General features: G+C 42.2%; 2 long non-coding RNA genes across 2 annotated transcripts in view; one reads left to right on the top strand and one right to left on the bottom strand.

The window, feature by feature from the left end:
• Positions 1-5,963: 5,963 nt before the first annotated feature.
• Positions 5,964-10,951, bottom strand: LOC149450260 (uncharacterized). Its single transcript, XR_016315277.1, has 3 exons — positions 10,793-10,951; positions 9,308-9,475; positions 5,964-6,180 (listed from the first exon to the last, which is right to left on the bottom strand). It is a non-coding gene; the product is annotated as an uncharacterized LOC149450260 (long non-coding RNA).
• The window catches only part of LOC149450261 (uncharacterized), a 44,770-nt gene continuing 24,764 nt past the window's right edge, over positions 6,436-26,441 (top strand). Inside the window, exon 1 of the long non-coding RNA XR_016315278.1 lies at positions 6,436-6,975. This is a non-coding gene — a long non-coding RNA (uncharacterized LOC149450261). The remainder of the gene's footprint in view (positions 6,976-26,441) is intronic.

Below are 26,441 nucleotides of genomic sequence, written 5' to 3' on the forward strand. Positions count from 1 at the left end.
TCAGAATGTAATTTGGGGTGTAATTCTTAGTATGTACATGCTATGTGTATATTGGGGTGTAATTGCAAGTACTGTATGCCTATGAAAAATAACTTGCTAATATAACAATTTTGGTCATTTGGAAAATTAAAGTGTGTGTGTGTGTATATATATATATTATTTTTTTTATATATACTTTTTCCTATGAATTAATTATCAATTTTTATCTCTATTCAATTTAAGCTTCATGTGAACTGTTCAGAAATTCAGATATGAATTTTTAATTTGCTGTGTCTGATATATATAAAATGCCATCTGACTGCCTCTTCTGGAGTATGGTCCCTTTTAAGGTGCATGGAGGAGGCGTTTCACTGGGTTGCCATATAATACACAGTTTTTTTGCTCCTATTGGTTGGACTTGAAAAAGGAGACCCCGCCTCTGAAACATGTCGTCATAGGAGCTCATCAAGTCTGATTCCTACTTCCTCTACCATATAATATGCCTCCTCTACTCTTTCTTCTCATATTATCCTTTGTTCTCAAATTCTCATTTCTTTACCCCTCTTCTCCACCTAAAGCTTTAACATATCATCCTGTTGCAAATACTATGTCAGTTAAAGTTCCTATTCTGTAGCAATGTTGTGAGCATTAACACAATCCACTTCCTCCAATTGTGAGGGGTTCGACTTTCCACAGTATGCCCTACATGTTTCGCAACTGAAGTAACTTCCTCAGGCGTTCGAAATGCATTTATAGAACAGAAGAACAAATATTGCCCAATTATTTTCACATTATACACACAATCAAACAAATGAACGTATACCCTTAGAAACCTATTAGAATACAACAATGTAGACCGTGTAGTATATGCAATTCTCAGGGCGGTGTGGAGGACACCACAGAACCAGGGGTGGAAATAACCCCTAGAGTAGATGCGGTGGCACACAAAGCTGTGGAAGGAGAAGACCATAGCATCAAGGAACAGACTGGATGATGAGATAAGATCAGTGGCCCAATTACATAGGTTATACGCACTGAAGATGTCAATGAATTACATGAAATACTCAAAGCTTCCACAATACCATTAGGCCATTAATATAAGTCAAGCATTTCCATATAACCTAAAAAATGCCCAAAAAGGAAAGCTTCTGTGAAAATCCAAGGGCCAGAAAATATATCCATGACCAATGTTCATTACAGGAGTGAAACATTGTAATTACCTTAAAGATTGTTAAATGTTCTAAACGGCCAGTGTAATATACAGCCCAAGCTATTATAGCTCTCCTATCCTCGTCCTCATAACTAGGTAGGTATGCTTCCCAACATGGACAAGGCAACAGTTGTTAGAATGTATACAAAGTACCAAGGGTACCAAGGGAACCATCACTATCTCAATCACGTTATCAGTATATACCAAACCAAATGACCACAATTAACAAGTCATTCAGATAATGGGGTAAGTGGCCTGAAACACACAGCAAACCTTCTGGAAATGGCACATATTGATGTGCCATCCTTGAGGAGTTGGACTGCCCCCTATTGCCTTCTCTTTACGGGGCACCCACATCATATCACTATCCCTACACAGGGTTATCCCCCACCAATAAAATCCTATAATTTGTTCATATACAAGTATGTATAATTCTTTTATATGCAGATCCTTTTTTAGATATACCAATTTTTAACATATTCCTTTTTTCATTTTCCCTCTAGAGCAGCAATGGGCAAACTACGGCTCGGCGGACCTTTTAATCTGGCCCGCAGAGCGTGATACTGTCAGGATGGCTGGCAGGATGTGTGTAGGCGGGGCAGCGTGACGAACGTGAGGGGAGCTAGGCTCCTCTCACAGTCCGCCCTGAAGACCCTCGACGTATCTGCGCATGTGCCGGAGATCGCCGATCGGCTGCTAATGCCTGAAACTGGCACATGCGCAGATACGTCGAGGGGGACAGATCCTCATAGGAGACAGATTTTCATGCTACACCGGAACGGCGCGGGGACACAAGAGGAACGCGCGGAGCAAAGGTAAGTGAATTGACACAGGGGGGACTTGGGAACTTAATATGGGGAATGAATTACTATAGGGGGGATGAATTACTATATGGGGGATGAATTACTATGGGGGATGAATTACTATGGGGGATGAATTACTATATGGGGGATGAATTACTACAGGGGGGATGAATTACTACATGGGGGATGAATTACTATGGGGGATGAATTACTATAGGGGGGATGAATTACTATAGGGGGGATGAATTACTATATGGGGGATGAATTACTATGGGGGATGAATTAATATAGGGGGGATGAATTAATATAGGGGGGATGAATTACTATATGGGGGATGAATTACTATATGGGGGATGACTTGCTATGGGGGATGAATTACTATATGGGGGATGAATTACTATGGGGGATGAATTACTATAGGGGGGATGAATTACTATAGGGGAGATGACTTACTATGGGGGATGAATTACTATATGGGGGATGACTTACTATGGGGGGTGACTTACTATGGGGGATGAATTACTATATGGGGTATGAATTACTATATGGGGGATGAATTACTATATGGGGGATGAATTACTATATGGGGGATGAATTACTATGGGGGATGAATTACTATATGGGGGATGAATTACTATGGGGGATGAATTACTATATGGGGGATGAATTACTATGGGGGATGAATTACTATATGGGGGATTAATTACTATGCTTACTATGGGGGAATATTACTATACTTACTATGGATGACACATACACATCATTCATCTACTCTTGGTCCGGCCCCCAGGTCCAATATATGAACCCATTGCGGCCCTCAAGTCAAAAAGTTTGCCCACCCCTGCACTAGAGTGTACATCTGTTATGCATCCCCATAAGAACTCCCCCCCCCCCCCCTCTTTTTTATCTATGTGTTTGCCAACACGCATTTTATATATGCATATGTGTCTTCCTTCCCCTCCCCCACCCTTTATTTTGTTTTATCTTTGTTTTTTCCCCTCTGGTGCTATTATTGTTGATAATAATTATTTCTGTACATCATACCGATCCCATGTTTTTATGCCTTCATGTGAAGCCCATGTCTTTTAATTTGTCATCACATGCAAAATATCCCTTTGCCAGTGTCAATCTGTTTTTCTCTTGATCACTGATGGCTTTTCTGCTGCTCGGTGACCGTTCCCTGCCAAGTTTCCCCGGCCATGTCTATCATCCTCCCTCGATCTACATAAGGCTCTCCCACCTGCCAGCTCCTCCCTGCCTGATGAAAGAGCACACCGGGCGACGCTCGTCCTGCGCATGCTCAGAAACGCATCGCACATTGTTGTCAGACGCCGAACGTGACCAATCTCAGACATCTTGGAGACTCTGCCAGGCTTCACCACATATGCTACACATACACAGAACCATCTGCTGTTGGACCTAGGCTATCTCCTTCTGGTACAGTCACCCAACATCTGGCTATAAGACATTTTACTTCTCCACTACATGGGCCTGTTTTTAATTGCAAAGATGTGAGTTACTACTTATCTTCTTATTAAATACTACTACAGTACACACTTAGAGTTGCTCTGTTCCTTGTCCCTTCTGCCGCAGACTTATGCTTCACTCCATTGCAGCTTGCCCTCAGTGCCTACTGGACTACCTCTGCCCATTTGGGACTTCATACTACATACATGAATTGCTACACCATGTGCCTGTCATTCTCCTTGTACTGACTCTTTTTGGTATTGCATGCCATTGCAAACCTTCTGGAAGAAAATCCATTCACTGATTAGGCAAGTCACAGGCCTGAACCCCCATTACTTCCAGAAATATTCCTACTACAAGTTGAAATAGATGGTTTTAATTTCCCACCAAACATTTGACCAGACACTTAATAAACGGAGCACAAGTTCTGATCCCCAGACTTTGGAGATCTCCCACGGCTCCTTCTTTGCAGGAGTGAATAGAACTTGTAGTCCATATTCATGATATGGAATACATTATGCACTACAAACTAGACAGACTAACTCACTTCAACAACATATGGCAGGCATGGAAAGACATCCAATTCTCTGAAACCTAAAAAGCCATCACTTAATTAAACTTAGGTTAATAAAGTATATTTCATTCATTTCAAAAGGAAGTGCAAGGGCTATGTGGCTCTTATTTTGTGGGCATCTTGTATCCACTTTCCTCTCTCATTCTCCTTCAGTTACCTACTCTTTTTCACAGGGACGTATGTATCACAAGGCAAACAAGGCACTGGCCTAGGGCAGCATTTTTCAAGGGAGCAGCACATCCCCCCAGAAGAAGGGATGGAAGAAGGGACACGAACCACTATGGGAAACAGGTGGGATCCAAGAGAAGCTGCAGGCTGCTTGATGGTGTATGTAGAGCTTGACTCTCATTCCCGAGGATGTTCGGAGCTGTGAAGATGGGTGTCTTTCTCTCTATTGCCAAGGGGGGGTAGTCGAAGGTTCTCCCAGATGGAGGGCATGGGTGTTGTTGGTCAATGTCAGGCTCTCTCTGCGGGAGGGGGAAGGGGGGTGTTGGTCATGTCTGTGGGGGGCAAACGATTTTTGTGTTGCCTAGGGCAGCACAAAACCTAAATACACCACTGCTTTTCCCTTCCTTGCCAATTTTTATCTCTCCCTTTTACTTTCTTTGGGTCACCCCCCCTCAGCTCTGAATACCAGATGATTATCTCTTCTACTTGACACACAAGACAACTAAAGACTAAACCAGAGGGTGTACCTCTCTCTGGACAATGTTGTGGGACACAGGGAGTTAGATGTTTTGGAGGTTATATGTTGTTCCCTCTTTTTCCTTATCCCCTCCCCGTCCCTTTCCTTTTTTCCCTTCCTGTATACTTACACTCAATTGGACAGTCTTTGAAAAATTTTGTCTCTGTACCACTACAGGGAATGCAGAATTGAGTATGGAGCTCTCATTCCTGCATGTACTATTTTTTTCTGCGTATTGCCAAAAGTTTAATAATTTCTAACATTCTTAACCAACCTTCAAGCGAGATCTCGTATTGTTACCATAGTCTTTGTTATTCAGGTGTACAAGCTCTGTCATAATTGAACTTTCTATGACATTCCTTCATGTAAATGAGCAGTATGATTTTTGTTTTTTTTCACTGTAAATATATTTTTTTAAAAATTTAAAATAAAGGACGTTTAAAAAAAATACAATTTAGGAAAGCAATGTCCTCAATGTAAATCTATCGTCAGTCAAATTATCTAGTGATTCAGATCCATCCAATCACAAAACACTGTGACCCAAATGTGGTTCCCTGCTTCTAAATGACAGATTTCTGTCTGCTAGAATGTAAATAAACAGAGATCAGGAGCTCTGTGGTCACATGGTTGGGAAACCCACCTCCTCCGCTCAACCTAAAGAGTTACTAAAGGCTGAAAAACAGGCACGGATTCTTTATTGCAGAAGAAATATGTAGTGTATTTTTCCCAATAAAATGCACTTACCTACCAGTTTGCAATTCTGTGCAAAATGTACCCAGAGCTGTGCATGCTGGGATGAATGACTCCCACTCATGCTTGGGAGTGACATCATCCCACAATGGGCAAGCAGCCTTGGGGGGATTTACCAAAAGTGAAGCAAACAGAATCTGGTGCAGCTGTACATGGTAACCAATCAGCCTATAACTTCAGCTTGTTCAATTAAGCTTTACAATAAAACCTAGAAGCTGATTGGTTACTATACACAGCTGCACCAGATTTTGTATGCTCTAGTTTTAGTAAATCCCCATCCCATTTAACAGACAAACAAGAAGGTCATGGTTAGGAGATTTACCTGAATGCTAAACTTCAGTGAGCCAATAAATCAGATTGTAAAAGCAGGGTGTAGCGCTACACCCTGCTTTTACGATTTATTTGGAGGTTTTATATGGTACCTTTTGGTGTTTAGCAGCTTTATCTTGTTTTAAGCGCTCGCTTGCTCTCTTAGATTAAATAAATCAGATTGAGTTGAGTTTATATCATATCATTTATTTTCCAGCTGAACTGGAGTTTAGGCAAAATATAAGGGAGATCAAAAGAAAGTAAAGCCCTTCAGAATATTATGGAAAGAACAGAACACACTACAATATCAATAAGCAATCTCTGCTTGTAAAAAGGAACATTCTCTGGTCTTTGTAGGTTGACATCCAAGAGTTCTGCCATTGTAACTGCAATATTTATTATTCTGGATGAAAAGGGAAAAAAAAGAAAGAAATGACATATTATTACACATTTTAAATGATGAAACAGTGAAAACTATTAGTTTATAAATGCAATACCTTTAAAAAAAATGGAACCCCATAAACATTAGTCTCACTTTCATTAACCTCTCTGACGGTCTGATTATGTCAATATTTTTGAATGTCAAAGTGGTACATTGTTTTGCATGAAAATTTCAGTGTCTGATGACGAATTTCCCCACAAATCATTATCGCTCAATTCTGCATGTGATTCTAACTCACTATCACTGTTTTCTAGCTGGTCTAAAACCACTTTTGACCTACAGGGACGCTTTTTGGATGCCATGGATGTTCTCAAGTTTCCAGGCAGAAAGAACGGTAAAAGTGCAGGCAGGGCACAGGACAAAGCACTCGGGACAAAACTGAGGTGAAATGGTTTGATACAGTAATGGAATCCTAACAGATTACAATGTATTGTGTGTATTTCATGTTTTTACTTTTTTAATCTCCCACCGGTTCTGCCCCCCTGCGTCGCGGCACTCGCGGGGAAGGGAACCCAGAAGATGGATGCCAGCAATGGTCGGAGGACACAGTAGGAGGACATCGGCCGGAGGACACAGTGGGAGGACATCGGCCGGAGGACACAGTGGGAGGACATCGGCCGGAGGACACAGTGGGAGGACATCGGCCGGAGGACACAGTGGGAGGACATCGGCCGGAGGACTCAGTGGGAGGACATCGGCCGGAGGACACAGTGGGAGGACATCGGCCGGAGAACATCAGGGGATCGCAGGGGCAAGGTAAGCTACACTACACACACACTACAGTGTAATTCTGAGTGTAGCTTGGGGTTACCACTTTTGGTACTGAAAATTAACCCCGAGCTACACTCGGGATTACCGCCAGAGAGGTTAAAAGTGATTTGCATTTATACTAATGAGAGGACACTGGATGTGCTATGTGTCCAGAAAGACATCCTCGGAGTACAGGGGATATATGTAGAACACCCAGTCATTCTGCCCTTTTGCCATGTCCCCCCCCCCCCCTCCCAATTTCCAGCAAAGCTCGGAGTTGCTGTGTAGATACAGAATTTTCCACTGTCAAAAAAGACTCCTCTGACTTTATCAACATCGTTCAGACGTGAAATAGAGGGATACAAATTAGCATTGTTAAGCTGGCTATAGATGGGTAAAATTTTAAACAAAAAGAATATCCTAAGAAAATTTGTTTTTCTAATCATTGCTGGGTCTAACTGACATTTGTTTTTGACCGCTGTGACAAGAAAATTTGAAGGAGCAGGATGGAAAATTGTTCTTGAACAAAAACATGTCTAACAGTGTACATGGTTTTCATTTGGTAAAGTCCATTAATTCCAAAATCAAATGTTATAAGCAAACTAAGTCTTTCAATTTACATTTGAAAGTTCTGAAAATTTTTCCTTAAAAATTTCTTAAGAATTTTTTTTTTTTTAATTCAATCTATATCTAGCTTTACTTTTGTGTCCACTGTTTCATTCACCTGTAGATCGAAGGGATGAATGTCAGTCTGTAGATGCTCTCAGTTAAATCAAAATTAAAACTATTTGTTTTTTAAAAGGTAGGATAGGGTTTTTATGACAGACAAGACTTATTTGTCTCTTTAGTCATAAATTCTTCACCCAACCTGTCAGTGGTAATGTACACTGAGCCACACGTGACATGTCCAAGTGTTGATAGCACAGCACTGGAGGGCATCATTTGACAGGTAAGTCTGTCATAACGTGCTAATATTCTTATGGCATTAACATGTACATACAAACACTTGCGCGCACACACATACATACATATATACATACATACACTTACGCACACAGATTCTACACACAGGCACATGTATATATACATACACACAGATACATACACTCATACACGTACACACACACACACACACAGATACATACACACACACGTACATACAGACACATGTACATACACACACACATACATACACACAGACAGACACATGTACATACACACACACGTACGCACATACACACACAGATACATACACACACAGCTCTTTGAAAAGTTGCAGTACTTCATTATCTTCATATCCGCCATAATTTCCACTCACCAATGCGAGCAGGCGAGTGCAAATTTGAAGGCCTGCCCTACCCGCTCCTTGGACTGTCGGCTTGTTAAGCAACATTATGAATTTTGATCTAGTGTATGTACGGCAGTGTGATTGAGTGGGTATGCTGGGTCCGGGCTCTTGTGATTCAAGGCGATAACGTAATCAGATCTTCTTTTAATGGTGATTGGAGGATTGTAGGTCATATTGACCAATTTTATAATATTTTTTAATCTCAATAAATCTATTTATGTTTGGTTACACTGCTGTTAGTCCTCCGTTTAAAGCCTCTTACGGGGTGGCCTCTCTTGGTTTCTCTTATGTTTTCTATAGTATTTGCAACTGTTGTACCTTTTTCAAAAATTGCAATAAAAACCTATTGAAACTAAAAAAAAAAAGTTTATTTTTGAAAGACAATAGGTTTATCTTTTAAAAAAACCTTTTCTTTAACTTGTATTTCTTTATCATCTTAACTGCTTCCCGCCTATTCTGGAGCCTCTTTAAACAGTTCCTCATGTACACTTTAGAGAATCATGTACAGAGAGAAGCATGCAGGCTGCCATCACTGACCTCTGCTTGTTTCTGAACCCTCATACAGGCTGTCTAAAAAGTCAGCCACTAACACAGTAATAAAGCCAGACAGCCAGGCAACTAAAATTTTCAAAATGTATCCTGGTAGGTCAGTTGGCTCTTATCTAAATTGCTTATACATGAAAGATGGAATCTAACAGACCTTAGAATTTGAGCTCTTTCATGAAAGGGACTGATGTGAATGTACAGTAAGTAAAGCGCAGTGTAAAATTGTTGGCAACATTTACAGTAGTTCTGTAATACTCATGATACAACCTGGTGCACCAAAGACAGACTCTAGTCATCCCAGAAAAGTCCCAGGGACTTATAGGAAGAAACCCTTAATGCATCAATGTGGTGGGTTGTCGAAAAAACTTTTATTCAGGTTAAAAATGTTCTGAAATGAATCAATATTGAGCAACATAAAATGATAATGTACAAAAATAAAAGTACCTAATTTGCAGAATTCCCTGCAGAGTTTCCTAGTAGCAAAGTTGTTTTTATTTCCTCCACAACCGCCATAGGCGAATTCTTCGCATCTATCCGTATCTTTATTATAGAAAAAACGATCGACCCGACCCTTACATGGACCCCTCGCTTCAGGTAAATTACAGATTGGATCTGGAAAATACAAAAAACACTTGAATGTCACCAACATAAAAAGAGATAATGGATGATAAACAACAAAACTGTTGGAACCAAACCTTACAGAAAAAGTGTAATCAGGGTTGGGTATACTATTAGACAGAAGGCCTGAGCTCATACCTCCAACTGTTCAGGTTTTGCAGGTCTGTATTGTGATTTGAGATACATTTTATATGTAAACTATAATATTTACTACTGACAACTGACCACCTAAGCTAGGGTACTATTCCTCTCATTGATGTCAGGGCATTTCCCTGTACCACTGGGGCATGCCCCTTCAAGCCATGGCCAATATTCCTCTCCAGTTATCCACACCTACCTTTCACCTCACCCACCATTGCGAACACCGACTGTGTCAGGATGTCCCTGATTTTTTTAAATGCTGAAGTTGGGAGGTTTTACCCCCACATAGGCCATACATTTTTCTCCTAACCAAAGAAATGACACATTTTCCATATCAATATAAAGCCGTGATCAAGAAAAGAGGACCATACCTCAAACTAGCAGGAGGAACTTTAAAGGATATCATTAGGAAGGATTATTTTATTGAATGATAAGTTAATGCTTGGAAGAGATTTACAGCAGAGGTAGTGAGCCAGTCCCCCGTGAATTTAAACATATTTGAGACTTGGAACAGACTTTTGAGGTCTATACTACCAAAAAAAAAAAACGAAATATAAAAAGAGTGGTCTTTTTGCCTTCACTCCTCTATGATTTGTCATTTATACTGTATGCTGTCACGAAAATTTCTATGGGAAGTTATGACCAGTAGAACAGTTTCAGACCAACGATGGAAAACCATCTCTACGAGTAGCAAATTCCTATTCATGAACAAGATTATGAAAACTACCTCATACTAATAGTTCATCAGTAAATTAAGGTACAAAAACAACAAAGTTAGAAAGGCAGGATAGCTAGAGATCGACAAGGGAGGATATAAAAAAAAATTATAATATATGTACCACACACACACAAAGTGGGGAGGATACATACAAGGATACTATAGGATGTTCCCTCCATTCCAGAACTGGTGAACTTATCCCTCACTTTCAGTCTTGATGACAATGATCACAAGACTAAATCAAGAGGGTGAATTTACTGCAGAGACATAGACAACAATACAAACCTAATAGGGGTTCTACGTTTACTACACATACACCTCAAAATAAAGGGAAAAAATGGATTTTAGGAACAAATAGAAAGTTTTGCTGCACTCATTTCAAATACTTGTGAAACTATACTGCAATACAAAGCACCCCTGTGTATATATAAGCATTACTATGCAAAACTGACCTCCTCTAGCTGCAGAAGCGAGCTGAATCATCAAGAGAGTGGTGGCGATCACCGCAAGGATCATTGTGGTTTTCATGTTGTAGTCTCGTGTCTTGGTCACCACAATGAAGAGTTGGAGTTGCTCTGTAGACTGTGTATGATGCCAGATTCCTGCTGGATATTTATAGAGACAGAAGTGACCCCATCCACAGCAGGACTGGTTAGGTCAGTTGGTTTGCCCTAGAGGGTGATCTTGACACATCTGGTGGGTTGGAGGTCATTTTAATTGTCAATGGTATCCATTTCAAATCACACCAGGAAGAGCATGCAGAGGACAAACTGTTCTTGTTTTTGTCGCCTTCGGCTTTTGTTTGAGAAGTAATCATCTGACATGGACATGAAGAATTGAACACTGCCATGGGGGACATGTACAAATGCAAAAATAAAATACAGTTCTTCGGGTTAAAGGTTTTCTTGTGTGCCTTAAAGTACAACATTAAAAATACACAAGGCAAGCTATTGTTGAAAAAAGGGCATGGGAACCTGGGCACTGTCCTGGGTAAGAGTTGGGAGAGGGATTATTTTTTTATTGGTTTAACCACTTGCCTACAGGGCACTTATACCCCCTTCCTGCTCAGGCCAATTTCCAGCTTTCAGCGCTGTCGCACTTTAAATGACAATTGCGCGGTCAAACAACATTGTACCCATATGAAATTTTTATAATTTTTTTGTGACAGAGCTTTATTTTGGTGGTATTTATTCACCTCTGGGTTTTTTATTTTTTCTTAAACAAACCAAAAACCACTGAAAATTTTGAAAAAAAAATGTTTATTCTTCGTTTTTGTTATAAACTTTTGTAAATAAGTGATTTTTCTCCTTCACTGATGTGCGCTAATGAGGCTGCGCTGATGGGCACTGATAGGCTGCAATGATGGGCACTGATAGGTGGCACTAATGGGCACTGATGAGGAGGCACTGGTAGGTGGCACTGATGGGCATTGACAGGCATCACTGATGGGCACTGAAAGACAGCACTGATAGGCAGCACTGACTGGCACTGACTGGCGGCACTGACTGGTTGCACTGACTGGCACTGTTAGGTGGCACTTACAGGCAGTGATAGGTGGCACTGATAGGCAGCACTGATTGGCATTGATAGGTGGCACTGACTGGCACTGATGGGTGACACTGAAAGGCAGCTCAGATGGGCACTGATATGTGGCACTGATGGACACTGGCACGAGGCACTGATGAGCACTGACATAAGGCACTGATGAGCACTGACAGGTGGCACTGCTGGGGCTACACTGATCATCAGGGCACACTGATCATCAGTGCCCTGATGATCAGTGTACATGTCCCCTCCGCGGAAAGCCGATTATCGGCTCTCCTCTCCTCTCGAGCTGTCAGCGTGACAGTTCGAGAGGAGAGAAATGCCGATAACCGGCCTTTCCCTGTTTACATGTGATCAGCTGTGATTGGACACAGCTGATCACATGACTGAGCCGACATCTTTGGCTCTTTCCGTGATCGGTGATCCACTGTGTCCTAGGGACACAGAGCACCACCGATCACCACGCTGTGTGCTCCCTGAGCCGTGCATGCGCAGTGAAAATGGGAGGATGTCATATGACGTCGTCCCAGAACAAGAGAACCACCTTGCGCCCGTCATATTACTATATGGTGGGCGGGAGGTGGTTAAAAAGCATCACTGAAAATACAAAAATTCTTTAACCTTTTTACTGCCAGGCCCTGTATTCCACTTTTAAACTCAGGTGGACAGACCATTTCTGCTGTTTTTCCATTGTATTGTTTTTAACTTACAGCTTTCACAGTTTGTAAAAGACCCCACAAACCATACATTTTATGAACGCACATGACCAGTAGAATAAAAAGAAGGGGCTAATGATTATTTTAGGCCCTGGGATGTCTGTTCAATTCTGTATTTTCAGTTAAAATACATTAAAATCAATATTAGGGAATACATACATGGCAAAACTTACAGAAACTGCTAAATTCCCAATAAATATAAAAGCTAAAACTATATTGAATTAATAAATAACACATATTTGTAAACTTTAAATTTCACCATTTTGTGAAGTGGTGAAAACTGAAGGTGTGCAAGACAGTAAATAAAAACTATTTACTCAAAATCTGGAGGTTATCATTTTTCACCTACAACTTTTAGTTTGAAGCAGACCCCCAAAGCATACACTTTCTAAAAGCACATGACCCGTAGAATAAAAAAATGTGCTATTGATTTTTTTAGGCTCTTCCATAGTTGAGCAAATGTTTATCAACTCGTTATTTTCACTATAAATACACTAATATCAATATTATTGGATACATATATGGAAAACTCTACTAAATTCATGCTAAGTTCATACTAAATATAAAAGCTTAAAGTATATTGAGTTAATAAATAACAAATATTTGAAAAATTTAAATTGCGCCTTTTTTGAAATGGTAAAAACTGAAGATGAGCTACACTGTAAATAAGAACAATTTACTCAAAATCTGGAGGTTATTATTTTTCACTTACAGCTTTCAGAATTTGCAAACGTTCGTACATATTCTGAAAGCACATGACCTGTAGAATTAAAAAAAAAGTTCTACTGATTTTTTAGGTCCTGCAATGGTTGTGCAAATGTTTATAAACTTGCTATTGTCACTAAAAAATACACTGAAATCATTATTTTTAGTGAAAACATTATGACTGACTGATGCTGCGCTACTCAATAAAAATAATAAATAAAATATAACTATACCCGCACAGTGTGAAATAAAAAATATATAGCAAATGATAATAATATAAATATAAATTTGAATATGTGACCAAATACTAACTGGACTAAATTATTGTAGAAATAATTCACTCAATGCACATAAAACTAAGCCCACACAGTGTAAATAAAAGTGACAATACTGAACAAATACATTTGTGACCAAATAAAGTGATCAATGGCACATAAAAATATATAAATAAATGTGAAGTGGCACGATAAAGTGTACAGTCCCAATGAATCTGTAGGTCTTCAACAAAGGCCATGAAACATCCAGTGACCACTGCAAAAAACCCCACAAATCTTCTACCAGCTAAAGTGCACACTCACCTCCAGGCTGCGACCCACAAGGGGTCATAAGGCTTTTGAATGCACTCAAACGATGCTATCCCTGTGTGTCCCTTTGATAATATTCAGGGAAATCCTCTATGGTGGAGATAGTAAGCACTCATAAGTGTACCAGCAGAAATGGCTCAGATGTCCCCTCACGGATATGGTCAAATACTCTCCTCTCCAATGGTCCCCACATGGAAAATTAAATAAAAAAACTCCCCATAGTGTAGTAGGTAAACATTTATTGATAAAAAAGGCAGAGTGACTACTCATATTAAAAACAGGGTCCTCAGACCCATACAGGCAGGAAAAACTGCAATGCAGAGAGGTGTATACACTGAGGTGTACCAAGATGGTGGTTGCAGTCTGTACCGGAAATTACATCACCTTTCTACCATCCTACGCTTTGCATCACGAATCACATGACTTCCTCAGGGAATTGATCACTTTATTGGGTCACCATTCGAAAGGTACGCACCTTCAGGCTTTCAAAGTGGTCATTGGATTTCAGGTTCCTATATGTGGTTAGGCTCCCAAACAGTCTCACACATGGTATCCCCATACTCAGTAGAAGTAACAGAATGTATTTTGGGGTGTAGTTCCACATATACCCATGGCTTGTGTGAGAAATAATTTAAATGACAACTTTGTATATGTGTGTATATATATATATGTATGTATGTGTGTGTATGTATGTATATATGTATGTATATGTGTGTGTATATATACATATATGTTTTTGTAATTTTCCAGAAACTTGTGGAAAAAAAAAAAAATCTTCCATGGACTCAATATGCCTCTCAGCAGATAGCTTAAGGTGTCTACTTTCCAAAAAGGGGTCATTTGTGGTGTTTGGTTTGTACTATCCTGGTATTTTAGAACCTCAAGAAATGTAATAAGCAGTCAGAAAGTAAAAGCTGTGTAAATTCCATTATCTATACCAAAGTTTGTAGATGCTATATCTTTCACACAAAGCAATCAATATACACTTATTGGGATTTTTTAACCAAAACATGTAGCAGAATACATTTTAGCCTAAATATATAACGTAATTTGAGTTTTTTGGATATTTTTATGACCAAAATGAGAAAATATTGTTTTTTTTCAAAAAAAATTATCGTTCTTCAAAACTTTTTTTTGTTTATAGCGACAAAAATAAAAAGTGCACAGGTGATCAAATACCACCAAAAAAAGCTCTATTTGTGTGAAAAAAAGACATAAATTTAATTTATGTACCGTATTGCATGAATGCGCAATTGTCCGTTAAACTAGTGCAGTATGTATAGCAAAAAATGGCATAAATTGCAGTATCTATACCATAGTTTGTAGACGATATAACTTTCACACAAAGCAATCAATATACACTTATTGGGATTATTTTAATCAAAAACATGTAGCAGAATACATTTTGGCCTAAATTTATAACTAACTTTGAGTTCACTATATATTTTTTGTAGCCGAAAGTAAAAAATATAGTTTTTCTTCAAAATGTTCTGTCTTTTTTTGTTTATAGCGTGAAAAATAAAAAGCGCACAGGTGATCAAATACCACTGAAAGAAAGCTCTATTTGTGTGAAAAAAGGACGGAAATTTTGTTTTGGTACAGCATTGCAGGACTGCGCAATTATCAGTTGAATTAGTGCAGCGCCGAGTAGCAAAAAGAGGCCTGGTCATTAAGGGGGGTAAATCCTCAGGAGGGCAAGCGGTTAAGAAAGCAAACAATGTCCTCAATGTAAATCTAATGTCAGTCAGATTATCCAGTGATTCAGATCCATCCAAATCAAAAACACTGTGACTGAAATATACTTCCTTTTTTCTAAATGACATTCCTGGCAGTTTTCATGTGATCGGGAAAAGTGCCTCCACTGTTCAACCTAAAGAGGAACTAACGGCTTAAAAAACTTGCAGACAGGCAGATTCTTTATTGCAGAAGAGATGTGCAATGTCTCTTCTGAAATAAAATGCACTTACCTGCCAGTCTGCAAGCCTGTGCAAAATGTACCCAGAGCTTAGCATGCTGGGATGAATGACTTTCACGCATGCTATGGAGTGACATCATCCCACAATGGCCAAGCAGCATTGGGGGGATTTACCAAAACTGGAGCAAACAGAATCTGGTGCAGCTGTACATGGTATCCAATCAACCTATAACTTCAGCTTGTTCAATTAAAGTGATTCTCAAGGTTAATTTTTTTTTTTTGTAAAATAACAAATATGTCTATACTTACCTGTTGTGCGCAGTGGTTTTGCACAGAGCAGCCTGCATCCTCCTCTTCTCAGGTCCCAGCAGGCTCTCCTGGCTCCTCTTGTCTGTCTGGTGCCCCCACAGCAAGCAGCTTTCTATGGGGGGCACCCATTGCTCCGTGTGTCCATTCACACATGGAGCCATCGCTTTGCCTCACCCCCTCTCTCTCCTCATTGGCTGACTGGCTGTGATTGACAGAGGGAGCCAATGGCTTGCTGTCTCAGCCAATGAGAAAGTAGAGACCGTTTAGGATCAAGTCAAGGCTGTCATTCACATTGCTGGATCATGATGAGGCTCAGGTAAGTATGGAGGGGGCTGGGGGAGCTGTCGCACACAGAAGGTTTTTTTTCCTTCACGCATAGAATGCATGAAGGTAAAAAACCCAGAGGCTTTAGAATCACTTTAAGCTTTGACAATAAAACCTAGAAGCTGATTGGCTACTATGCACTGCTGCACCAGATTCTGTGTGGTCTAGGTTGAGTAAATCCCCATCACATTTACAGAGGAGCCAAGCAAGAAGGTCATGGTTAGGAGCTGTATCTGCATGTTAAACGTCAGTGAGCCAATAAATCAGATTGAGTTGAGTTTATATCATATCATTTATTTTCCAGCTGAACTAGAGTTTAAGTAAAACATAAGGAAGATCAAGAGAAAGTAAAACCCTTCACAATATCATGGAAAGAAGAGAACAGTTACAGAACAGAATAGGTTTTAACACACTTCAGTGTCAGTAAGCAATCTCTGCTTGTACAAATTAACATTCTCTGGTCTTCTAAGGATGACATGGTGTTCCAAGGGGAGGTGGTGTTGGTTGGTGTTAGACTCTCTCCTTTGGGGGGGTGGGTTGCTGGTTGGTGTTATGCCCTCTCCACGGTTGGGGGGGTGTTGGTTAGTGTCAAGCTCTCTCCTTTGGGGGGGTTATTGGTCGGTGTTATGCTCTCTCCACAGTGGGGGGGGGGGATGTTTTGGTCGGTGTCAGGCTCTCTCCGTGGGAAAGGTTGGGGCTGCAGATTTTTGTGTTGTCTAGGGCAGCACAAAACCTGGATACACTATTGCCAACGATGGAAAACTATCTCTAGGTATAACAAATATCTATTCATGAACATGTTTATGGAAACTACCTCATACTAATAGTTCATCAGTAAATTAAGGTACAAATAGAGCAAAGAGAATAAGATGGGATAGCTAGAAATGGACAAGGGAGGATATAAACAAAAAATAATAATATATGCACCACACACAAAATGAGGAGGATACATACACGGACAGTATAGTATTTCCCCTCAATTCCAGAACTGGTGAACTTATCCCTCACTTTCAGTCTTGGTGACAATGGTCACAAGACTAAATCAAGAGATGTGAATCTACAGCAGGGACACAACAATACAAACCTAATAGGGGGTCTAAGTTTACCATGCTCAAAAAAAAGGGATTTTAGATACAAATAGAAAGTTTTGCAGCACTCATTTACCAATACTTGGGAAACCATACTGCAATATAAGACACCCTTGTGGGTATATATAATCATTACTGTGCAACATTGACCTCCTCTAGCTGCAGATGTGACCTGAAACATCAAGAAACTGGTGGTGATCACAGCAAGGATCAATGTGGTTTTCATGTTGTAGTCTCATGTCTTGGTCACCACAAAGAAGAGTTGGAATTGTTCTGTAGACTGTGTATGATGCCAGATTCCTGCTGGATATTTATTGAGAGAGAAGAGACCACACCTACAGCAGGACTGGTCAGGTCAGTTGGTCTGCCCTTGAGAGTGATCTTGATACATGTGGTGGGTTGAAGGTCGCCTCCATTGTCAATAGCACTAATTACAAATCATACCAGTAGGACTAGCTGTTCTTATTGACATCACATGAAGAGGTGGACACTGCCATAGAGGACATGTCCAAATCCCCCCCCCCCCAAAAAAAAAATACAGTTCATTGGGTAAATGCTTTTTGGTGCTGCTTAAAGGGCGACATTAAAAACACAAGGCAAGCTATCGTTGAAAAAGGGCATGGAAACTTGGGCACTTCCCTGGAGTACATTACTTTACTATATCAAGCCAATTGCCTGTCGACATATGTAGACATTGCAAGGGGGAACTGCAAAGTGTCCGCCTTGCAAAGCACCTTGTCTAAATATTGAGGGACAAGAACCTCTTCTCCACATCCTCATAAAGAATGTGAGGGTTTATGGGGGGAGTTATAGGAATCTAGAAGCTCCAGGTAGAAAAAGGGGGCCCCGAGATAAATTCTACCTCCCAGAGGAATGAGTATGGGATACATTATAACCCTGTATTACTCATTCTACCTCCCAATAAAGTCAAATGCAGGTAAATACAACACTGTGAGAAAATCTAAATACCAATTGAAAAAAATTGAAATAATATCTTTCAATATAAATTCATCATCAATCATATTGCCCTGCGGTAAATCCATGACTCATGTTGCTAAAAAGTTCTGTCTACTGAAAATAAAACAAAACATTAGCACAGTCCCAAGCACACCAATAATTTAGACTCAATCTAGGGGATGTATTTTTAATATTTATTGCTGTTGAACTTATCGTTTTTATATGTAAGTGGCAACGATAAATTTTATATATGAATATAATTCACATACTGATTCCTGGTCTGTTTGTGAGGTCCTGAGGAACAAGAGGATACCAATCTGAGGACACAGCTGGAATCTGTTTGTTTTAGGGTAATTATGCACTTTATATATAGTTTGCAGTGATATTTATTAATTTTCTTTTCACATGAGTGCTGTGACACTGGAGTGTTTTTTTTTTTTTTATGCATGATACACGTGTGGCACTTTTAGTTCTGGGATTTAAAAGGTAATATACTATGTTGAGATTTTGTTTTTTGAGGTATTTGAAGAGTACCTGTGATTGATTTGCATCTTCTTCAGTGGAGTGGGAAGCGTCTTCCTATCAAGAAATTGATCTTTGTTTGGACACATTATTTGGACACTTTGTATATTGGGACTTTATTTTATTTTTTGTTTTTTTTTATATATTTTTTTTTTTTTTTTTCCAAAAAAAAAACAAAGTTTATTGAAACAAGATACAAGTGATCACACGAAAATGTACAGATGAAGTGTACATAGGACATACAGCAAAGCATGTATCATACAAAGGCAAATGAGGTCCAACGCAAAACCAAACAGTGTGGATGAACTAGGCCACGACAGGGTTGTGCCTGTAATATTTAGGTAGGCTTGTCAAGTGCTAAAAAGAAAGAGACGTTTGGCCTCCTACCATATTGTCTTGCGGTAAAAATCTGTGGGGGGGAGACGAGCAAATACAATACCTAAGTAGAAGTCAATACTACAGAATACGATGGTGGAATTGTGCGAATGTAGGAGTAATTGTCGTGGGAACCGCTGATTAATTGCGAGAGGTGATGCTGACCACCTACTCAATGTGCTATTGGAAAAATTGTCCGAGACGTGTGTAAGCAAATGAAAAGAAAAGAAAGGAGAAGGCGAGAAAAAAGGGAAAGAAAGAAAGAGAGAAAAAAAAAAGGGGAAGGAGGGGAGGGGGGGAGGGAGGAAGGGAAGCAAATATGGAGGGTAAAATAAGAGAGGGGACAACTGTCAAAAATATCTTATCCTCAATACAAACAGTAACGGGAGTGGGTGGAACATACGCTGTCATCGGCGTCGAAAGAATGCGCATGTAACACAGGGGGGAGTATGATAGCACCCTCAGGTCAAATACTACTAAATGACACTATCGGGAAGTCCATATCAGGTGCAGACAGGCTGGTCCATGAGGGATCGATACTCCGGGGTAGTCAGAAAATGGGTCCAACAGGCCCATACGTGAGAGAATTTCGTAGGAGTGTCGAGAGCAGTCGCAACCAGTTCTTCCATGTCCGCCGTTTTACCCACTCGGGTGAGCCATTCACGTATAGAGGGAGAGCGAGTGGAGCCCCACAGAACCGGAATACAGAGTCTGGCTGCGTTGATCATGTGCATGGCTAATGATTTAAAGTACTGAGCCCTGGGAAGGGAAGAATGATGGAGGAGGAATTGAGCAGGAGAGAGAGCTAAGGGCAAGGAACTTATAGAAACTACTAACCTATGGACCTCCAGCCAAAATGGTTGAAGAATCGGGCAAGACCACCAAATGTGAAGAAAGGACCCATCCGGGGTCCCGCATCTCCAGCAGCTGTTGGGGAAGGCGGGGTTAAAATGATGAATTCTTGAAGGAGTTCGGTACCATCTAGAGGCTATTTTGTAGCTGTTTTCTTGTGTCGAGACATTGAGGGAACATTTATGAGAGTATTGGAAGACCAGGTCCCAGTCTGAGTCCGACAGCTCAGCATTAAGATCTCTCCTCCAAGCCCGACATGCGGGGAGGGAGTCATAAGACCGGCTCTCCACTAGAAGTGGGTAGATCTCCGAGATCAGATGTTTCCGCGGTTCAGCCTTCGCGCATGCAGATTCAAATGGGGTAAGAGAGCGATGCCAGTTATGAGGGGGTTTATGAGAGAGCAGATAATGTCTGATCTGGAAATATACCCAGAAAGGGAATTCGCGAATACCCAGACTTTCTTGCAATTCTCGGAGTGTTTTCACCTTGCCCTTGCGGAGAAAATGTTTCACTAAGAGCTGTTTGTGTGGCCAATGTTTCAATAAAAAGTCTTTATGCATGCCAGGGGGAAAGTCAGGGTTGAGGCGTATGGGGGTCAGGGGGTTGGGTGTGTCAGAAATGGCTGCAGATCTACAAGCCGAACGGAAAATTTTTAACGTAGGTCCCACCAAAGGATGGGTGAGAAGAACTTGTGGCGTGTGTTTCGGCAAAAGCCAAGGAATCGATGCCAGGGGGAAGGGCGAGCAAGCATTCTCGATAGATATCCAGTCTTTAGAGGCAGTGTGAACGTGCCAATCAACTATCCGGGAAAGATGACACGCCCAATAGTAGCGGTAAAGATCAGGGAATCCTATACCCCCTTTAAGTTTAGAAAGGGTTAATTGGGAGTAGGCAATACGCGGACGTTTGTGGCTCCAAAGGAACAGTGAACACAGTCTTTTGCAAGAAGCAAAGAAAGCAGGAGGTAAGTGAATTGGTAATGTTTGGAAGAGATACAGGAGACGGGGAAGTACATTCATTTTAATGATCGCTGCCCTTCCAAACCACGAGAAACAAGGACGGTGCCATTTATTGAGGTCATCTTGCATAGAGCGAAGAGCGGGAAGAAAGTTTTTCATGTAAAGGTCATCAAGGTTGCTGGTGAGCTGGATACCAAGATAAGTTAGGGAATCCCTTTCCCAGTGAAATGGGAATTGGGCCTCACAAGCAGAGACTAGCTCCGCAGACAAAGTAATGTTAAGGGCGGCAGATTTGGAAAAATTGATTTTAAAATTCGACAAATATCTGAAAAGGGCAAAGTCTTTCAGTAGGTTTGGAAGAGTGATGTGAGGGTCCGCCAAGAACAAAAGAATATCATCCGCATAAGCTGCAAGTTTATATTCCTTATCTGTCACCGTGATTCCTTTAACATCAGGGTTTAAACGAATTTTCCGCAACAGGGGCTCAAGGGATAGGACAAACAAAAGCGGGGAGAGGGGGCATCCCTGACGTGTACCGTTCCGTAAATGAAAGGAGTTGGACAGATGGCCGTTCACCCGGACCCGGGCAGTAGAGGCAGAATAGAGGGCCATGATAAAGTTGAGCATCTTCTCACCCAAACCCAGTGCCACCAAAGACGCGTTCAAGTAATCCCAGGCAATCCTGTCAAAGGCCTTTTCTGCATCCAAGGAGAGGAAAAAACCCGGCGTGTTAGACCTGCGAAGCCAGTGATGGAGATTAAGGGCCTTGATAGTGTTGTCCCTTGCTTCTCTACCAGGGATAAATCCTGCTTGGTCCAAATCGACCAGGGAGGGAAGCGAGGGAAGAAGACGATTAGCAATGATCTTCGCGAATAGTTTGACGTCCACGTTCAGCAAGGAAATGGGTCTATAATTGGAAACCTGGGTGTTATCCTTCCCGTCTTTGGGGATAACTGTAATGTGAGCCTCCAACAGGTGGTTAGGCGGCCCTGAAGGTTGAGCGAGAGTGTTAAAAGCAGCAAGAAATGGAGTACCCAGTATATCTAAAAAGGATTTATAATAGGCTACTGAAAAACCATCAGGGCCCGGGCTCTTCCCCGGTTTCATCTGTTTTACTGCAGATTGCAGTTCAAGTAGGGTGAGCTCATTTTCCATAGCGTGCACCAGATCCTCGGAGAGGGCGGGTGAACCGTAGAGATGGAGAAATTCAGAGATCAAGGTAGTTCTAGATTTGTCCGAATGTATGGGGGGGCGTTCCGGAGGGAGGTTGTACAAGGATTTATAGTAGCGTTCAAAATGGGCGGCAATATCGGGGTTAGATGTAGCCTCAATGCCATCAGAGCCTCTGATTTTATGAACCGTCATACTAGCCCGTTTCTCCCGAAGAGCTCTAGCTAGAAATTTCCCGCTCTTATTTGCGAACTCATAATAGAGCTTATGTGTAAGAATGTATCTTTTTCTAACCGCTTTACCCAGTTCCGTGAGAAGCTGTGTGCGTGCATGCGTGAGTTCCGAAAGGGTCGACGCAGCCAGAGTCCGTTTATGTACTCTCTCCAAAGAGCGGATCCTATCTGAGAGGAGCTTCAGACGCTCCTGCTTGGCTTTCTTACGTCTTGTCGCAAGGGCTATGAGGCTACCCCGTATGACACACTTGTGGGCCTCCCATTGTGTGATGGGTGAGGTGTCTGACGAGCTGTTCAAGGAAAAATATTCAGCCATATTAGAGCGGAGCTCCTGAACAATAGCGGCATCCGTAAGAAGGGAAGCATCCAAACGCCAGTATTTGGAGCGCGGGTGCGAGATGGGAAACCGAAGCGTCATGGTGATAGGATGATGATCGGAAAGGACCATCGGTTCAACAGTAGCCGCATATAGGAGAGGGAGATCTGGTTGCGACAAAAAAAAGTAATCTATCCTAGAATACTTATTGTGTGGTGGGGAAAAAAAAGTATAATCTTTAACAGTGGGATAAAGTGTACGCCAGGTGTCATGTAATTGTAGAAGCTGTAATTGTATATGTATTTGCCTGAGAGCCTTGTAGGGCAGAAAAGAACTACCCGAGGAGGAGTCTAGCAGAGGGCTTAAGGGGACATTCAGATCGCCTCCAAGTATCAGTAACCCTTCCTGGAAAGCAGCTAGGGCAGAGACAATTGAGCGCATGAAGGAGACCTGTTGAACATTGGGGGCATAGACATTGGCGAATGTGATAGGTCTGTTAGCGAATACTCCCTTTATAAACAGGTATCTACCCTCAGGGTCCACCATAGAATCCTTTATATTAAACTGGAGGTGTCTGTCGAACAATATTGCAACCCCCTTAGACTTAGCCAGGGGGTTGGCGGCGTGGAGGACCGTGGGGAAGTAGAAATTGTAAAGCTTTGGAATGGAGTCTTGGCGAAAATGCGTTTCTTGTAAAAAGACCACATCCGCTTTCTGTTTGTGTAAGTAAGAGAGGAGCATGGAACGCTTTTCGGGTACGTTCAAACCTTTGACATTAAGTGAAAGAAGTTTCAGAGACAGTTGTCCCGTCTGTGAAGCGGAAGAAAGCATGGCTGTAGGAAGGTGGAGCCTGAGTCCGGGGCTTCGGTATGCCGAGGATCCGGGGATGGGAAAAAGGAGGGGGGAAGGAGAGAGAAAAAAAAAAAAAAAAGGGGGGTATAGAAAGTATACGGCTAGAGGAACAGTCCCGCTGTTCCACGTGAGAGAAAGAAAACAGGAAAAGGGGAAAGGGTCGGGGAAAGGGAAGAGGAGCAGAAAAAAGAAAAGAAGCTCAGAAAAAAGATACGGATAGAAGCCGAATGAAAAAGTATCAGTGGAAGCTCGCTGAGCTCACTGTGTGGGGAACGAGGTCGGCGTGAAACCAGGAAGTGCGCATCCGCCGGCCGGTAGCCCCCTATGAGAAATCATAAAACAAAAGGCAAGAACAAGGGAGCGGGGTTCGAGAGATGTAAGTGATGTCAGAAGTCCGCAGGGGTGGGGCACATAAAGGTTTGGGTACCGGTCTTCCATGGGAGATGAAGTGACATGTGACATGCAAAGGAAGAAGACCTGGGCAACTTTAGTAGATGTATCACACGTGGAATGTCGCCGAGCGAGGGGTCTAGCTACGCTTAGTAGGAAAGAAGCGTAAGGCACGTACAGAGTGACCGCATTGGGAAGAGCAGCCCACGCCAAGGTGGGCGTGAGATAGTAAAGGGGCACCTCACTGAACGGAGAATATTGGAAGACCCCTGCATATATTACAGGCAAACCACAGCACAAGGCACAAACATAACAAGTCAACAATATCAAAACATGAATGAGCATGACAAAATCAGATAAAACATCAATAAGCCCCTGTTCAGCTGTTACTAATGAAGCCCCCTAAGACCAAGGCCCGTCATCATCCCACAAATATATGAGTATCAAGGGGACTAGATAAGACATAGAAAACCCTTCCTCCCCCTACCCCCCCCACACCAAGATAGTAGCTAGCGTCCCCAGGGAAACAAAGGGTACGAGCATCACCTCTCTCGGAATGGCGTAAGAGTGGGGAGGAGGAGGAGGAGGGAAGTGAGCATGGGAGTGATCAAAGGCACGCAGGCCCACAGGTATGCCATTTCGGCCAAGTAAAAGCCGGGTGGAAGAGAATGACATGGTACCATTCTGAAATATCTAGCCAGTAGCGGGAAGAGGTGATGCTTGTCCACACAGTCAAATTCACTGACTAAAAGAACATGTACACTCCCCGAGAGATAAAAAAAAAAAAACAGTGATCCATCCCCGCAAACAATAACCATCTCCCCCAAAACCACCTCCCGGTCAAAATTTAGAGACACTAACATAGGTACGCAGAAATTATACATTACAAATTGAGCAGGGAGCATTGCCATAGGATCGGGAAGGCCAAACGTTCCAATGTCCACGGAGAGGATGAGGGGGGCGAACAATCCATCACCGAACAGCCCCAGGCGAGCAGCAGGACGTCCGCAAAGATGTGAGGGCGAAGTTCAGAGCATACCAGCAAGACGATGTCGGAGGATGTTCATCGCCCAGGATGCCTCCAGATGGTAATAGGAAATAAAAGGCTAGGAGAAGGCACCAATCGATAACCAGCTGGAGGCGGAGGACTCGCTGTGGAGTGCGGAGGACTAGGTGACAATTAGTAAGGCAGATCCCAGAAACTGTTCCCCCATGTATGAGGACGAGACAGCTAGAACGGTGCCGACTCCCAACCCCCTGTATGGCATGAAGGAGCTGTGGAGGCCCACTATTTGCGCATAGGGCAGAGACGGAGTTCCGTGAAACACAGGCCGCAAGCTTGACGGATAAACAGTAAAGGTGGCAAAGGTGGTAAAGTAGGAGTCCGACGAGCATTGATCAGAGAGCGCAAGTGCGCAATTAGAACATATGAGGCGGGTGGACGAAAAAAGGTGTGCAGTAACAGTAGAACGTACTCAGCAGGGTATGCATCAAAGTAGCAATGTTAAGGGAAGAACAGGGACCATTAGGTTTCGCGTCTTGGCCTCCTGTGTGCTGGCGAGGCCGTTGGACTAAAGGTAGTCGTGGCGTCCCCCATTAGGGGTCTCGGAGGGGTCGATGGGGCCATCCGCCCTCTACGAGAGGACTGACCGCGCCAATCCATTGCATTATCCTCGGCCGCCAAATCCTGGGATAGCGGCAATCTCATGGAGCTAAACCAATCAGGCAGGTCAATCAGCGGGATGTCTATGGAGGCACAAAAAGAGGGCAGTTCTTCAGGGGTGCGCAAGTTGTAGGAACGACCACTAACTTGTACAGAGAGACAGAAGGGGAACCTCCATCTGTACGGGATGTTACGTGATCGGAGCGTATCCAGAAGAGGGCGTAAAGCGCGCCGCTGGCGTAGGGTGGTGCTGGATACATCCTGAAACAATTGTATTTCTGTACCCTCATACAAAAGGCGCCCTCTGTCTCTAGCACAGCGGAGGATATCTTCTTTGAGCGGGTAGCTGACTAGGCAGCAAACGATATCCCTGGGTGGGTCTGCATCTCCCCTCCTGGGGCGGATCGCTCTGTGCACACGTTCGATGTCAATTGGGGTAGCTTGCGGGCGACCGAGGAGGTTATTAAATATGGCTATTGCTGCCTTGGGAATATCGGTATTTTCTACTGATTCTGGGAGACCGCGGATCCTGATGTTACGCCTGCGGCCACGGTTATCTAAATCCTCAATATGCCTGTGGAGTTCTCTGATAGTTGACGCGTGTATCGATGACCGATGATGTAAAT

This window comes from Staurois parvus, unplaced genomic scaffold, assembly GCF_062004578.1.
Source record: "Staurois parvus isolate SC_StPar_1 unplaced genomic scaffold, SC_StPar_1.0 ptg000576l, whole genome shotgun sequence".
Lineage (NCBI taxonomy): Eukaryota > Metazoa > Chordata > Amphibia > Anura > Ranidae > Staurois > Staurois parvus.